This window comes from Triticum aestivum, chromosome 5D (genome assembly GCF_018294505.1).
Source record: "Triticum aestivum cultivar Chinese Spring chromosome 5D, IWGSC CS RefSeq v2.1, whole genome shotgun sequence".
NCBI classification, from domain to species: domain Eukaryota; kingdom Viridiplantae; phylum Streptophyta; class Magnoliopsida; order Poales; family Poaceae; genus Triticum; species Triticum aestivum.
This window is the reverse complement of record NC_057808.1, coordinates 453,126,235-453,139,281: the sequence shown is the minus strand read 5'-3', so window position 1 is coordinate 453,139,281 and position 13,047 is coordinate 453,126,235.

Here is a 13,047-nt window from a genome sequence, read left to right as displayed (position 1 = left end):
CCTGCTCTTAGTGCTCGAGCCCCAGGAGGAATGCTGGACCAAGGAATTCAAGGAGTACCTGATGCAATGAACGCTGCCGGAGAAGGAAAAGGACGCAGAGCGCGTGGCCCGGCAAGCCACGACATACTGTATCTAGGACGGTGAGTTGTACAGGAAGCGACCGAATGATGTTTCGTTGCACTGAATTTCCAGTGACCAAGGAAAGGAGTTGCTGGTTGACATACACGGAGGGGACTGCGGACACCACTCGTCGTCACGGACTCTCGTCGGCAAGGTGTTCCGCAGTGGATTTTACTGGCCCACGACGCTCAACGACACGGCCGAGTTGGTGAAGTCCTGCGAAGCTTGCCAGTTCCATGCCAAGCAGATACATCAGCCAGCTCAGGGCCTCCAGACCATACCCCTTACGTGGCCATTCGCAGTCTCGAGGCTGGATATCTTGGGCCCTTTCCCTCGGGCGCCAGGGGGGCTACCGTTACCTCTACGTCGCCATTGACAAATTCACCAAGTGGGCGGAAGTGGAAGTTGTTTGCACCATCTCGGCTGGATCCGCGGTCAAGTTCATCAGGGCATCGTGAGCCGTTTCGGAGTCCCCAACCGCATCATCACCGATAATGGTTCGTAGTTCACCAGTAACCTATTCAAAACCTACTGTGCTAACCTTGGAATGCAGATTTGCTACGCTTCGGTGGCGCACCCCAGGAGCAATGGTCAAGCCGAACGTGCCAACGCGCAGGTCCTGAGGGGCCTCAAGACCAGGACCTTCAAGAAGAAGCTCGAGGCCTATGGCAGGGGCTGGCACGACGAGCTTCAGTCCGTGCTGTGGTCCATCCGCACCACCGCCACCAAGCCAACGGGCGAGACCCCATTCTTCCTTGTCTACGGAGCTGAAGCAGTCCTTCCTCATGAGGTCAAGCATCGCTCCGCACGGGTCCTGGCGTTCGACGAAACGCAGCAGGACGCCACGCGGGGGATGGATCTCGTGCTGGGGGAGGAACGTCGTCGCGAAGCTGCACTGAGGGCGGCAAGGTACCAGCAAGCGCTGCGGCAATACCACTGCCGCAACATCCGCTCCAGGATGCTCGAGACGGGTGACCTCGTCCTGAGGCGGGTCCTCTCCAGGGAAGGGTTGCATAAGCTTTCACCCATGTGGGAGGGCCCGTTCAAGGTCGTCCACATCTCCAGGCCTGGCGCCGTGCGCCTGGAGACACAGGATGGGATACCTATCCAGAACGCCTGGAACATCCAGCACCTCCGGAAGTTCTACCCATGAAGCAAGGCCCAGAGCCTGTGAAGAAAGGCCAGAGCCTGTGAAGAAGGCCCGGTGCCTGTGAAGAATCGCCGCCCGTGACACTCTCACGTAATAATGAGTGGGGCTGTACACGCCCCGGAGTCTCAGGGGTGCCGGCCTCAGGCCCTGGGGCTCCCTCCCACGCCTAGTGGTAGCACTTAGCTTCGCGCTGGTGAGAAGACTTGAAGACTAGATTAGGTGCCGGACGCGGCTTTTCATTTGCTTTCCGTAGTTGGCTCGCTTTTCCTTAATCGAAGTTTGCCTATGGTGTTCCTTGCTGATTCGATTCCCTCGCATCTTACCGCATTTGCTGGCTCTGGTTCGCTCGTGTTCTCTCTCTCGCATACCTCGCGAGGGGGCTAGGCAGGTGCTCTCGCGAGCGTTTTTCTCCTCTCTGCCTTCTCGCGAGCCACCCTCGTTCGAGCCCAAAAACTGGCGCATCTCTCCTAGTCCGTGCCCCTCGGGTACCGCGATACAGAGCGCCAGGTCAAGGCTTGGGTGAACGGCAAATCTTTTAGCGCACTTCCTAACGAATTTTTGCAGTTCCTGAGTGAACACAGGCCACCAAGTCAAGATGGACACGAGGAAACAAACACCTCGTAAGGAAGAGGGCATCCCGAATACACTAGGTTAAGTTATCTTTGCGCAAAATAACAACACGGCACGGGAACAACACGCATAGTGCAATAACCAAGGACCATAGTTCGGTACACGCCCCTCTGGGCCCATACTGGTTTCATTTTTGATGCAGGAAAAAGAGCAAAACAAAAGCAGCGTTGCAGCGATCCACGGAGGCAGGCCCCTAGCGACATCCTGAGCCTAGCCAGACCCATCCCCGCGCTTCACGGAGGCGCGGCGATGAGACGACCCGCTGCCGCCTTCAAAGCGGGCGCGGCGTCGCGGCAGCTGGTCGTAGCCACCACTGCTGGAGCTGTTGCCGGAGGAAGAGCCGCCGTAGCTGTACGAGACACGGTCGCCGCCGAGGGCGGGCTCGCCCTCATCCTCGTCGCAACCGTCGCCAAGGCCGAGCACCTCCTCGCCGTCGTTCGCCTCGGGGCAGCACCCGGCACGGCGACCATCTTCCCCGAACACCCTCACGTAGAGGGTTGCCTCGCCATCGAACCTGAAGTGGAGGGTGCATCGCCAGCCCCGGCCGCGCGCGCGGGCGAACGTCTGCCAGCCGTAGGCCAGGGCTATGTTGCCCGCGGCGGAAGTCTCGACCGCGACCCAAGAGGCCTTGCTGCAGCAACCATCCGCCTACAACTAGAGCCCGCCTGGACCAGAGGCCGGCAGTTCGTCGACGAAGAAGCGCGGAAGATGGAGCCAGTTGCCGGTCGGGTTCTCCGACCAGACGACGAACTCCAGCGACACTTCCGCCGAATGGAAGCGCGGACGGGGAGGCCGCGCCACCATGGCACGCCTCCCATTGTCAACTGGACCGCCATGGCTGGGACGACCCCCTCCGCGTGCCGCGGCGCCGCTACGACGGTGGGCCGCGTCGGTGGTCGTGACGTGCTTGCGCGGACGGCGCGTCCGCGCTTAGGCACCGGGCAGCCAGGTCCCTTGCGAGGGGCTTTCCCCTTCTCGGCGGCAGAGAACTTCCTTCGTGGCTCCATTGGTGGCGCTGCTAGCAATGGAGCGAGGAGGAAGAAGCAAGCGAGCAAGGAAGAGATGGGCAACGGGGGCTCCGCCCCCTCCCTATTTATAGGGGAAGAAGGCCAACCGGCGCCTCCCACGATCGCAGGTAATGATGGTTTTCCTTGAATGTCGCAGGGACTTGTCAAATCGAGCAGTTGCCGAGGCAGCGTGGGGAAGCGGAGACGCCCACGTCCAATCAACCGCCATGCGTCGACCAAGGCCGCAGGCTTTTGGGCCCGGCGGTGCTCCGCGCTTGACCTTTGGCTTCGCCTCGAAGCCAAGCCCGAGCGCACCTTGGGCCCGGGGGATACTGTCGGCGTTCTGGGAACGGGGGTCCCTAGACTTGCCTGGCAGCGGCCCACGACGTGGCTATGCTAGCAGGCCGTACGGCCCATCTTCATCAACAAGGCGTCCAAGGCCTTCGCGAGGGGCCAAGCCTCGCGAGCGTACGACGCAAGACCTCCTCCGGAGCGGCCTCCCCAGGCAGGCTCGCGAGGAGCGGAGATATCAAGGCGGGGCAAACCTCGCGAGGCTCGCGTGATGTGAGCCGTGACGATCTACACCAGGCGGGCGCCAGGTGGGCGCCAGCGTGCGCAGCGTCCTTGTTTCTTCTTTGGTGCTAAGGAGGAAGGCGCAAGCGCAGAGTACCGAGGCATCAGGCAAAGATTTCCATATCAATGCAACAAGACCAAGACCAGCAGGACGGCAAGACGGAGGTCACCATGGAGCCCAAGACGGCGTCACCACCAGAGCCTTTTGCAGGCGAAGACCACTTTTGTCAGGATAGCTTGTACTAGCTATCCCCTTTCAAATCGCCCGCCGTTGTTGGCTCCCTTCCCGCTCAATATTTGGGAAGAGGACAAGGGCCTCTATAAATAGGTCTAGCCACCACAGTCGGGGGCAACTGGATCTCATCTGATCGAGTCCTCTCCACACAAGTTAGACAAGCACAAGAACGCCTCAACCTCAGGAGGCTGTTCTTCCCCTTGTACTGTTCATCATCAGCCCAAGAGGCAATCCACCACCACACATTGGAGTAGGGTATTACACCACAACGGTGGCCCGAACCAGTATAAATCTCGTGTCTTCTGTGTTGTGAGTTCGTCGAGTTCGTCCGCGAGATCTTAGCGAGCTAGGGCGTGGATCGGTAGGGGGAAAGAACTTCGTGCGCACCCCAGAGTTTGAACCTTAAGGGTTTTGCCGGAACCCCACATCCGACAGGGAGGTGCTTGGCGACGGAGAGGTGGGGCGGCAAGGGCGAGCTCGGAATCGGGAGGCGGCGGTCCTCGGCGGGCTCGAGCGGCGGCGGTCAGGTCAAGGGCGGCGGCGGTGAGGTCGAGGGCGGCGACGGTGAGGTCGAGAGCGGCGGCAGGCGGCGGCGGTGAGGTTGAGGGCGGCCTCGGGTGCTGGCAGTGAGGGCAGGCTTGGGCTCGGGCGGTGGCGACGGAGGAGTTAGGGGAACAGGGGGGAGAGAGGGGGGAAGCAGGACTTAGTGAAATTTTGAGCCCGCGGGTGGTTAAGTCGAACTAGCAGTAGTGCACTTTAGGAAATGCGCTATAGCTAATAGCTATAGCGCGTTTTAGTGAAAAACGCTACTGCTAATTCTAAGCACGCATTAAAAATATACATTTGTCATCATTGATCTTTTTGTGTAGAATCTAAATAGTCAACATGAATCCTCATAGTACCTGTATAGGTACTGGTGAAGATTCATATTGCAGCCACAAGTCCTACACATATAGTTCAATGAAGACCAAGTGCTCGAGATAGTTTGAGAAGTAACATATTTAAGGTGGTAAACACCTTGTTCGCTTAGCAGTATGGGACTAAACTTAATTAGGTGCAATACTTAGCAGCAGCGAGTTTTGAAGAAAAACGCTGCTACTAAGTACTTTAGCAGTAGCGCGTCCAGGGAAGGGCGCTACTACTATATCTAGCCTGGAGGCAACGTCGTGGCAATTATAGTAGTAGCGCTTGTTTCACCTAGAGCGCTACTGCTACCGGGTTATTAGTTGCGCGGTTTCCTCAAGCACGCTACTGCTAATTAGCAGTAGCGTTTGTTTTTAAACTGCGCTGCTGCTAAGATTCTGTGTATAAGGTTTTCCCTAGTAGTGCCACTTCAACAATGCTTGTCTCTCTCACTTTCACTTTCCTTTTTGAAAAAAATTTGGGTTCCCCTCTTTATTTTTTTGTTTTTAAACTATATGAAAGCACTCAACAGAAATAAATGACTCTCTAAAACTTACGGGTTGTCTCCCTGGCAGCGCTTTCTTTAAAGCCATTAAGCTAGGCATATAGTGCTCAAGTAATGGATCCACCCGGATCCCAAGGTATATCAAAGACAATTTTAATTAGCAATGATTTGGCATTTAGTAGTGAGCACAAAGTAACATAAATCAAGCAATGACGAAGCCTAACTCTCTTCCTATGCATCGGCATGTCATAAAAGAACAATTCATGCACACACAGTAAAGGCCAATGCATAGTATAAACAGTTTCTTGCAATTTTATCATATTGGAAACATAGAGAGGTGGAGATATAGTTCCTCTCTCATAATAATTGCAAGTAGGAGCAGCAAGAACATGCATATTATACCTATCAAAATCATCATGTGCAATGGTAAAAGGCAACCCATCAATATAATCCTTAATAAGGGCAAACTTCTCCGATATAGTGTAGTCGGGAGAATTCAAAAAGATAATAGGACTATCATGCGTGGGTGCAATAGCAACAATTTCATGTTTAACATAAGGAACTATAGCAAGTTCATCTCCATAAGCATAATTCATATTGGCATCTTGGCCACAAGCATAGCAAGCATCATCAAAAAGGGATATTTCAGAAGAATCAACGGGATCATAACAATCATCATAGCAATCATCCTTCGGTAAGAACGAAGGGAAATTAAACAATGTATGAGTTGGAGGGTTACTCTCATTAGAAGTGGGCACGGGTAGCTAATCCGCTCTTCCTCCTTTTGTTCTTCGCTCTCCTCATCATCTTTTTCATCCAATGAGCTCACAGTTTCATCAATTTCTTCTTCCATAGACTCCTGCAAAATATTAATCTCTTCTTGGACAGCGGAGGAGTCCTCAATATATGGTTTAATATAATGATTAGAAGCATAATTATCATAACAATATTTAAGGATGGCAAAATTTTTAGATTTGTAAAGAGTAGCATCATACTTTTCAATCAAACAAGCAATTTCATAAGCACCCTTAAAAGCAACAAATTCTTCAATTTGTTGAACATCATAGTAATTATAAACACCCTTAGCATAAGAAGATACGATTCCATTATCACTAAACTCACATTGGTAGGGAAGGTGTTTCTTAGGGTCTTCAGAACAACAAGTAAAATCATATATTTCACATAAATTACAAGGATAGCATTGCAAACAATGAATTTGATCCAGTAAAAGTTTCCATTTTTCAGATATGCAATGTCGCACATAACAAGCATGCTCATCTAAAGATTTGCCCTCAACTAAGCTAGTTGGGGTTTCAGCACGAGCACATAGGGATCGAAGATGATCCAAGTAAAAAGCTTCAGGAGTGTGATAGATTTTGAGTGGTTCTTCAACCATTGGTTCAGTAGGTACAACTATTTTTTTTGGTATTTTGCGTTTCCTACCCATAACTAAAGATAAAAAAACAACTAAGAACAGCAAATAAAAATTACTTAGTGATAAAGCAAACAAGCACACACGAGAATATTCACCCCACGCTATTGATCCCCGGCAACGGCGTCAGAAAAAGGTCTTGATAACCCACAAGTATAGGGGATCAATTGTAGCCTCTTTCGATAAGTAAGAGTGTCGAACCCAACGAGGAGCTAAAGGTAGAACAAATATTCCCTCAAGTTCTATCGACCACCGATACAACTCTACGCACGCTTAACGTTCGCTTTACCTAGAACAAGTATGAAACTAGAAGTACTTTGTAGGTGTTTTAGGATAGGTTTGCAAGATAATAAAGAGCGAGTAAATAAAATCTAGGGGCTGTTTAGATAAAGATACAATAAACTTAATATAGCGAGTGTGGAAAAGTGGTGGTAGGAGTTGCGAAATTTTCCCTAAGCAATTGACTACTTTACTAGACCGATAGCAAGTTTTATGTGGGAGAGGCCACTGCTAGCATGTCATCCCTGACTTGGAATTCTATGCACTTATGATTGGAACTATTAGCAAGCATCCGCAACTACTAACGTTCATTAAGGTAAAACCCAACCATAGCTTTAAGATATATTGGTCCCCCTTCAATCCCGTATGCATCAATTTATATGCTAGGTTGAAGCTTCTGTCACTCTTGCCCTCCAATACATAGTCCTATCAACATACAACTAACCCTATGGTGTGATCCACGCGCGCGCTCATATGATGGGCACCAAAGGACAGCAACATAACCACAAGCAAATTAAACCAATCATAGCAATTCACCAATTACCAATTGTTGAGGATATAGACCTTAGAGTCACCCGCCAGGAGGGGCCGGGTTACTCTAATGGTCATTACCAGAAGCCCGGCGTCAAGCTTGAAGACGGTGGGCCAGAGATGGGCTTAAGACCCGGATATGGCTTAAGGCCCGTAGTTACAATCATTATCATGGTAGAACTTGTAGTGCAAGGCAAGAATAGCTGAGAATCCGAGCTGGACACTCTTATGAGCCGGCCGGGACTCTGAGAGCTGCTGGGCGTCAGCCTCCCTATATAAAGGGACGACACGGCAGCGGTTTAGGGAGAAGAACAATCTCATCGAAAGGCAGGCATAGCGGTTTAGCTCCCTGGTGATCGTAACCCTAATCAATACCACCTCAAACTGGACGTAGGTTTTTACCTTCACCGTAAGGGGCCGAACCAGTATAAACCCTCGTGTTCCTTGTCCCGCATTAACCCCTTCAAGCTTCCTAGCTGCGATGGCGCCACGACTAAGTCCTAGCTCGAGGACATCTGCCGTGACAATTCCACGACACCAATAGTACAATGAAAATCTACTCAGACATCATAGGATGGCAACACATCATTGAATAATAATATGAAGCATAAAGCACCATGTTCAAGTAGAGGGTACAGCAGGTTGCGGGAGAGTGTACCGCTATAGATAGATGGGGGAAGGTGATGAATATGTTGGTGCAGATGATGGAGGTGTTGGTGTAGATCGCGGTGATGATGATGGCCCCCGGTGGCACTCCGGCGCCACCGGAAGCGAGGGGGAGAGAGCCCCCGTTCTTCTTCTTCTTCTTCCTTGACCTTCTCCCTAGATGGGAGAAGGGTTTCCCCTCTGGTCCTTGGTCTCCATGGCATGGGAGGGGCGAGAGTCCCTTCGAGATTGGATCTGTCTATCTGTCTCTCTCTGTTTCTGCGTTCTCAGATATGGCCTTTCACTGTTTGTTTTATAACCGGAGATCCGTAACTCCGATTGGGCTGAATTTTGGACACGATCTATATCCAGAAATTAGCTTTCTTGCAGCGAAAGAAGGGCTCCAACCGCCTTACGGGGTGGCCACGAGGGTCCAGGGCGGGCCTGACCCCCCTGGGGCGCGCCCCCTGCCTCGTGGCCCCCTCGGGCATCGTATCGCGTTGATTCTTCTTCCCAAAAATCATAAATATTCCAAAAAAAACCGCCGTCAGTTTTTATCCCGTTTGGACTCCGTTTGATATGGGTTTTCTGCGAAACAAAAAACATGCAACAGACAGGAAGTGGCACTGGGCACTGGATCAATATGCTAGTCCCAAAAATAGTATAAAAAGTTGCCAAAAGTATATGAAAGTTGTAGAATATTGGCATGGAACAATCAAAAATTATAGATACGACGGAGACGTATCATTGTCCTATCGGTAATTGGTAAATTTCTATGATCGATTGGTTTAATTTGCTTGTGGTTATGTTGCTGTCCTTTGGTGCCCATCATATGAGCGCGCGCGTGGATCACACCATAGGGTTAGTTGTATGTTGATAGGACTATGTATTGGAGGGCAAGAGTGACAGAAGCTTCAACCTAGCATAGAAATTGATGCGTACGGTATTGAAGGGGGACCAATATATCTTAATGCTATGGTTGGGTTTTACCTTAATGAACGTTAGTAGTTGCGGATGCTTGCTAATAGTTCCAATCATAAGTGCGTAGAATTCCAAGTCAGGGATGACATGCTAGCGGTGGCCTCTCCCACATAAAACCTGCCATCGGTCTAGTAAAGTAGTCAATTGCTTAGGGACAATTTCGCAACTCCTACCACCACTTTTCCACACTCGCTATACTAACTTTATTGCTTCTTTATCTAAACAGCCCCTACTTTTTATTTACGCACTCTTTATTATCTTGCAAACCTATCCAAAAACACCTACAAAGTACTTCTAGTTTCATACTAGTTCTTGGTAAAGCGAACGTTAAGCATGCGTAGAGTTGTATCGGTGGTTGATAGAACTTGAGGGAATATTTGTTCTGCCTTTAGCTCCTCGTTGCGTTCGACACTCTTACTTATCAAAAGAGGTTGCAATTGATCCCCTATACTTGTGGGTTATCAAGACCTTTTTCTGGCGTCGTTGCCGGGGAGCAATAGCGTGGGGTGAATATTCTCGTGTGTGCTTGTTTGATTTATCACTAAGTAATTTTTATTTGCTGTTCTAAGTTGTTCTTTATCTTTAGTTATGGATATGGAACATGAAATACCAAAAAAATAGGTTGTAACGCCCACGATGCGGCTATATCTCCCACGTGTCGAGGCACGACTTAGAGGCATAACCGCATTGTGGTTTTGTCGCAAGAAGGGTCATCTTCACACAATCCCATGTAATGAACAAGAATGGGATAAAGAGTTGGCTTACAATCGCCACTTCACACAATACATAAATATAATCCATACATCATCCAAAATACACACCTAGACCGACTACGGTCAAGATCCGAATGAAAATAAGATAACCCCAAATGCTAGATCCCCGATCGTCCCAACTGGGCTCCACTACTGATCATCAGGAAAAGACACATAGTAACGACCACGTTCCTCATCGAACTCCCACTTGAGATCGATCCCATCATCTGCACTGGCATCGTCGGCACCTGCAACTGTTTTGGTAGAATCTGTGAGTCACCAGGACTCGGCAATCTCACACCCGCGAGATCAAGACTATTTAAGCTATAGGAAAGGATGGTGTAATGAGGTGGAGCTGCAGCAGGCAACAAGCATATATGGTGGCTAACATACGCAAAAGAGAGCGAGAAGAGAAGCAACGGAGCGGTCGTCATCTAGAAATGACCAAGAAGTGATCCTGAACTCCTACTTACGTCATTCATAACTCAAACCGTGTTCACTTCCCGGGCTCCGCCGAGAAGAGACCATCACGGCTACACACACGGTTGATGTATTTTACTGGGTCAAGTGACAAGTTCTCTGCAACCGGACATTAACAAATTCCCATCTGCCTCATAACCGCGAGCACGGCTTTCGAAAGATAAAACCCTGCAGGGGTGTCCCAACTTAGCCCATCATAAGCTCTCACGGTCAACGAAGGATAAACCTTCTCCCGGAAAGACCCGATCAGTCTCGGAATCCCGGTTTACAAGACATTTCGACAATGGTAAAACAAGACCAGCAAAGCCGCCCGAATGTGCCGACAAATCCCGATAGGAGCTGCACATATCTCGTTCTCAGGGCACACCGGATGAGCAGTCCGTACAACTAAAACCAATCCTCGAGTTTCCCCAAGGTGGCGCTGCAAAGGGCTCTAGTTTGGACCAGCACTCAGAGGAACACTGGCCCGGGGGTTTAAAATAAAGATGACCCTCGGGCTCTAGAAAACCCGGGGGAAAAAGGCTTAGGTGGCAAATGGTAAAACCAAGGTTGGGCCTTGCTGGAGGAGTTTTATTCAAGGCAAACTGTCAAGGGGGTCCCATAAATCACCCGACCGCGTAAGGAACGCAAACTCAAGGAACATAATACCGGTATGACAGAAACTAGGGCGGCAAGAGTGGAACAAAACACCAGGCATAAGGCCGAGCCTTCCACCCTTAACCAAATATATAGATGCATTAATATAATAAGAAATATTGTGATATCCCAACATATCCATGTTCCGACATGGAACAAACTTCAACTTCACCTGCAACTAGCAACGCTATAAGAGGGGCTGAGCAAAAGCGGTAACTTAGCCAAACAACGGTTTGCTAGGCAAGGATGGTTAGGGGCTGACATGGCAATATGGGAGGCATGATATAGCAAGTGATAGGTAGCGCAGCATGGCAATAGAGCGAACAACTAGCAAAGCAAAGATAGAAGTGATTTCGAGGGGTGGTCATCTTGCCTGCAAGGTTCTCAGAGTTGTCGAAAGCTTGATCCTCGTAAACGTACTCAACAGGTTCCTCGTTCACGAACTCGTCTCCCGGCTCTACCCAAGACAAGAACACAAGCAACGGAACCACAATCAATCACGAGAAATGCACAAGCAAGATGATGCAAAACATGTATGATATGCGAGATATGATATGCGATGCATATGCGTGCTCCGGAAGAAAAATGATGAACAAGGCAGTAACTTGTCAAACCAAGCATGCCACTGGAAAGATGAGATGATTTCGGTCGAAATCGATATAAAGATCACCGGAAACGGATGCACGGTTTGCAAATGGCAAGCAAAACAAGAATGACACGAATCTGTGATTAACAGCATGATAGCACTTAAAATGCAACAAGTAACAATGCTACAGCACTCCAACGTAGCAACAGAGCATATGACCGTAATCTACAGGAGATGGTTGACAAAAGATGAACACTGAGCTACGGCTAGTTCACAACATAACAAGCTCAAACAAGCATGGCAAAAGTGCAAAAGATAACAGGTTCACAGACTGAAATTACTGGACATGGCAGAAAACAGCATCAGGTAGCAATGTTCAGAGCACGAAATCAATATGCTACAGGAACTTAACACGGCAAACCAAGGCATGAAAGTATTCTAATAAATGCATATGACAAAAGTCCCTTCCTAACCATCAGCCAAAAAGGATCAGAAGATATGATGGCAAGCATGTAAACATAGCAAGTTTCGTTAACAGGTTTCAGACTTGGCAGAAAACAGAGCATGGCAGAAACAATAATATGAGGGCATCTTTGTGAGCTTGATGCACTCACCACAAAGCAATGCATGACAAAACAAGCATACCTACGGCAACATGGCATGTTTATTAAGCTATCCATGGCAAGAGCAAGTACATAGCATGTATGGATCAACTACAACCAGCTTGGCAAAATTGCATATCATGTTAAGAATCTGCCAGAAATATTTTATAGCAAAAGTAGAGCAAGATTGAGTCATGCTACGGCACTCCATAATTGCAAACAAGGGCAGGAATGGATCAGCTACAACAATACATACAAAACATCCTTACTGAACATCTCCAAAATATGCATGGATCTCTCTGTAGTATCAAGTTTACATGGCAACAAAATAACAGCAGACAGACTTAGAGAAATCACTAAGTCCCTGAAATCAGAAACATTACGGAGCCTAGTTTGCATGCTTGTGCTAGTCACCACAGAGATCACAAAAATACATGGCATACACCAAGGGAAATATGGCATGGCATACAATAAAACACATGTAGAGCACATGCCCATAAGATGCACAGATTAAATGCTACAAAAATAACAAATCTCCAAGTTCTGCTAAGAACCAGTAGATAACAGCAACTAGCACTCTTGCAACAGAGATTTGGGCATCAAGATGGCCTCTAATGAACATGGTGCAATTGAATAAAATGTAGAGCATCACGAGGCAAACAATTCAATATATTACACGCGCGAAACAGAGCTATGTGTAGAGAGTTATGATTCCATGAACAAGAGCATATGCTGAGAAAAATCAAAGACTTAGGAAAATTTCGGGATCGGGAAAAATCAACCTTAGGTTTACTAGATCTGGATCGGGGCGCGGTTCCCGAGGTTGGCCGGGCCACTCGCCGGAGTTGGGAGGGAGAGGACGCCGGAGTTGGAGGGAGAGGACGCCGGGCGTGGAGGAGCTCGGGCTTCGGCCGGCGAGGAGGAGGCCGGCGAGCGGGCGAGGCCGGGGCGCTCGGGCCGGGCGGCGCAGCCAGCGACGAAGGGCAGCGGCGGCGGGGCG